Below are 5,056 nucleotides of genomic sequence, written 5' to 3' on the forward strand. Positions count from 1 at the left end.
GAACTGGAGTGGTTCAGCTTGTATTTTGAGGTGTGAGGGCCTCAAAATTAGCTTTCCCGTGGCACAAGATGTGCACACAAAATCAGAAGATTGATGAAATTTTGACTCAAGCAAATTATGACCAATGGAATTGCTAGTAATTTTTCTCATCATCCATATTCCAGGATGGCCTAGACGATCATGCCAGGTTTGGAATGCGTTAACATTCTAAAAAATTACTTTGTATGCAACATGTTCCACGGGTTTGATGTACGTATAGTACAAACCAGACAATAGAGAAGGAATTTTCTCTTGTACCTTTTTGCCATATCCATCATCTTTAGTAAAGAGTAGATACTCCTCTTTGTTGTCTTCATGGGTTTAAATATGAAAACCATTTTTATGGATATCTCGATAACTGATCAGGGTACGTGTAGAATCGGGATACAGTAAAGCATCCTCAATTGTCACATATGTACCACTTGGGAGGGTGAATATGGCACGTCCAGTACCAACAATCACAGTATCGCGTCCAGCGATAGTTAGAATATCTCCATTTGTCTTTTTCAGAGTTTGGAAATATTTCATCTCCCTCAGTATGGAGATTGTGGCATCACTGTCCACAAGGCATAATTCCTCTTTCATCGGATTGTCCCCGTAGAAAACTATATAAAACAAAGAATTTTCAATAAGAAAACCTCATAGTAATATATAGAATACAATCTTTATTATATCAAATGTGCTGATACAATACAATATAAAGACAAAAACAAACCTATGTTCTTATTACAATCATCACAAATGGACATAAGTAAGTAGATCACTAAGGAGATTGAGGGACTAGTCGAAGTCACCAAACACGTTGTTTGCAGTGTACTCAATCAACGTGTTCTACATTTCAGAAATAGCCTCAGGAAGATAAGGAACCACGGCATTGCTCAGTCCAGGAGGAACATCGTGCGAACCACCAGCTCCTTTTGCGCTATCTGGATGAAGGTTGAAGTTGGCTTCAAACCTTTTCCCTTGAGGTGCTTTGCGTCCCTGAGATTGCTGGTACATCATAACCAGATGCTTGGGCATTGTGCACTTTTCAGTAGAATGCGTGGAGCATCCACACTTGTTGCAAAGCTTAGATTTATCAAACCTGGGCTTTGAAGTGCCTTTTCCCTTGCCTGGGTATCTAGATCTCCTGTTCCCATTGCGCTTTCGCTTATGCTCGGAATTGGATTGTTTACCTCGAGAGGTAACATTAAACTTTTGTCTATTTGCAACATTCAGATGAACTTCAGGTAAAGGTTGTGCCCCAATTGGGCGCTGAGAGCCATTCTTAGCGAGTAGCTCATCATGCTTTTCAGCCTGAAGTAACATGTGAATAAGCTCGGAATAGACAGTGTAGTTACGAGCATGGTATTGCTGTTGGAGGATCCTATCTGAAGGGAGCATAGTAGACAAAGTTTTCTCTATCTTCTCCCCCTCAGTAGTTTTCTTCTCACAAAAGCGCAGTTTGGAACATATCTTATGAACAACATGATTGTACTCACCGATGGACTCGAAATCCTGAAGACAGAGATGAGCCCAATCATGGAGTGCTTCTGGCAGGACTACTGCCTTCTGCTATTCATACCTCGTTTTGAGGGCCAGAAACAGAGTACTAGGAGATTCCTCCTGTAAATACTCAGACTTGAGATCTGGATGAATATGGTGCCTTATGATGAATAAGGCAGGATAGTTCTGCTGTTCTGTCAGCGGCGTGGCCCCAGCCGGGAGAGGAGTCTTCGGGGGTTGAATTGCATGCGCTATCCCACAGGACGCAAGACTGATATTGATGTCCATAGCCCATGTAGGGTAGTTGTGGCCATTGAGGGCAAGCTCCTCAAACTCTTTGGTAGTCATCTTTGCCTACATGGGAAACCAGAGATAATTAATTTACGGGTGGTAAATTAAAAACCATCATGGTTGTGTAATAAGAATGCAAAAATTGATACTCAAGTCTAAACTTGAAAAATTCTCAACCTCAATTGTGTGAACATAACACTTTGAAGATCACATAGATCTCACAGTAATAGGCTACATCGCCATTACCTTGGGTATGCTACAATTCAGATATAAGGAATGCACGTTGGAGGTAATCGTTTGTCGAGAATGACAAAGCGTAGACCTCATAGTAAGAGAGGATATTCTGCAAATGAGCAGTAGATCACAACTCATTACCTTGTGATTCCAAATAAGATGAGGGAGAAACATCAAAAAATTTGCAAGTTTGATATGCGAGAGAAGACCTCAATCGCAAAGACATGTTCGATAAAATGAGATGTGGTAAACACATGGAACATGTCATTCTTCCCAGATGAAATCCGGTACTTTATTTATATTATCAATCCATTACATAATATAAACACACTAATAATTACACAAGTCCTAGTTAGATTTAATCTAGAACTGGACTAGTATGTAAGTAGCAGTCAAACTAGGTACTAAACAGTACTAAGCAGAGTCTAAAACTACACCATATACAATAATTAGTACTAGACTAATAAAAAACAGAGATTAAAAAACTTGAAGAGAGCAGGTCGATCGCCTGGGCCTGGGCCTGCCACCGTCGACCGAGGCCAGCCTGCAGCCACCCACACCGCATAAGAGGAGGCGAGAGGTGGGGCGGTTACGGATAAGGACCTGCACCACGCTCGATCCCCACCACCACCTGCGCTCGCAAGGAGCAGGGAGCCCAGACGCCGGCGACCGGGGCGAGCGCCGATGCCTCCCCTCGCATCTTCAGGTGTCAGCGACGTGACACCGAAGAGGCCTCTTCATCTAAAGAGGAGACGACGACGGTGGAGGCCTGGCGTAGTGGAGTAGCAGTGAAGCCGAGATTCGCCGTAGCCCATGAGCCTGGGCGACGGCCGGGGCGGCGGTTGAGGGCTGTGGCGGCGCGCCTGAAGAGGCGGCCGAAGCGCCGCTCCACGCGGCTGCTCGAGCCCGCGGCTGTCTCCTGTTGAGGCGTGCCGGCGACGGCGGCGCCTTCCATGCCGACTCCAAGGCGGACAAGTCCGGAGGCACCGGTCGGTGCGGAGACGAAGGCGAGCGCCTCCTCCTCGTTCACGACGGCGCGCATCGGCACAGGGCAGTATCCGGGTGGGCCAGCAGCCTCGGAGGCGGGTGTTGGCATCGACGGCGCGAGCCAGGCGGCCGGCGGAGGAGGTGGTGGAGGCGGAGATCCAGGGGGCGGTGCAGGCGCGGCTGCAGCCCTGTGCACCATGGAGGCCCTCGGGCCGGCCACTAGCCAGGGGTCGAACCCCATGGGCGCCTGGCCACGGGGCGCAGGGAGCACCATTGTGGTTGCGTCCAGGAGCGAGGGGAGCACCCGCGGGGGGGGGGGGGGGGCGTCTAGCAGCACGGTGGCGGCCAGGAGCACCACGTCCAGCAGCGCAGTGGTGGCCAGGAGCGCCACGTCCAGCGGCGCTGCGGCCGAATCGACGGATGGCTTGCATCCGGCGACGGAAACGGCGGTGGCCACCAACTCCATGGTGGCGAAGGGCAATGAGGCGGTAGCGGCGACCGTCCTCGCAGATCAGATGGAGGAAGAAGGAGACGAGTCCTGTCATCTCACCGGAGGCGAGTGCTTCCTCTCTTCTCCTTTCTCTGTTGCCTTTCGCTCTCGCTGGCTGTTCTATGTGCGTGATAATGTGTTTTGAATCGAAAGTAATTGATTCTCTTGATCGATGGTTACAGAGAGTATATATATCCCCTGGAGAGATGCGACGATCGCGAAGAGATGCATCGGTTCCAAAAGGACGGGAGAGAGGCGACGGTTGCAACGGACACAAGCGTCCGTGCGGGAGCAACCGCTCGTTCGATGGGCAAGGGGAGATTTCCCTTAATTACAAATTATACTTTAATCTTAACAGAATGAATTGGCTTAACTTTATAACTACGCTTGTGAAAAATGAAAGAACGTACATCATTCAACTGCAAGGGGATAGATTAATGAATTAGTGTGAGTAGAAATTACTGTGAGTGCCGGTCTATTGATGTGTACATTTAAAGAACGGATGTAGCATGGCAATGTCATACTCCACTTTAATGGATAAAGAGAGAAGGGGGGTTACTGTTCACCCACCAGGCTTGTTGCGGCACATCGACAATTAGCTATTATGTTGAACCATTTGAATATGCATGCCCCATTGCAACACATGGGCTTCTTGCTAGAAATGTCCGGCTACGGAGGAAAACCGAGTAGGAAGGGAAGTGTCCGGCCGAAAAAGGGAAGGGGTGCGTCGTGGGGTGTGGTTTTTGTGTTGGGACCATGTGTTGGAGATAACATCGCGGATTGTCAGGACAATCACATTTGTTCCTCATATATGAGCTGGATTTGGGGCACCCGCATTGTCCTGATGATTGAATTTTGGGGAGCCTGTTGTGTGCCTGTTCGATATCCAAACACGTCCGGATGTATGAGGGACAAATAAGTTTCGACCTTGAAGACAAGCTTAACCATTTGTCTAATTCATCTATATGTATTGTAGCCCGTAGCAACGCATGTGCATTCTACTAATATATATGGTTGCTCACCGTTGAGGCGACCGCGGAGCGCTCTGCTTGCGTCCCTTCGCGCGCGCTCTGCCAGTGGTTGGGCATGCGTATGATCACGTCGGGGGCCCCATATGCATGTGGTTGCACCGCGTGGGTTGCCACATGATGCCGTTACGTGCGGCACGATGGAGTTACGCGCTGCAAATTAGAACTACCGTCAGGACGTGCCGATATTCCTGGCCGTCCAGCTTCCCCTTTAATTCTCGCGGCCATTATAACCTTAGTCTCTTCAACCTTTCGATCGCGCCCCACAACACAACAAGCACACCCATGATGACACATAGAGAGGGGATGTTTAGTGGCGCTCCAATGGAATTTGGCGAGCATAAAGTGGAGACCCATGCGAGGGAGATAGATCTCTCGGTGGTGTACAACATCGACCCAGCCGTGGTGGACGACCACATCAACACCGTTGAGCAGTTGCTTGCTCGAGACAAGTACAAGGTGGTCGGCATCGACCTCCGGTACAGCGTCGGTCGTCCCAACA

General features: G+C 48.8%; 1 pseudogene; it reads left to right on the top strand.

The window, feature by feature from the left end:
• Positions 1-3,002: 3,002 nt before the first annotated feature.
• On the top strand, positions 3,003-3,658 carry LOC125506924 (annotated as a pseudogene).
• The last annotated feature ends 1,398 nt before the right edge of the window (positions 3,659-5,056 follow it).

Source organism: Triticum urartu, chromosome 5 (assembly GCF_003073215.2).
Source record: "Triticum urartu cultivar G1812 chromosome 5, Tu2.1, whole genome shotgun sequence".
Lineage (NCBI taxonomy): Eukaryota > Viridiplantae > Streptophyta > Magnoliopsida > Poales > Poaceae > Triticum > Triticum urartu.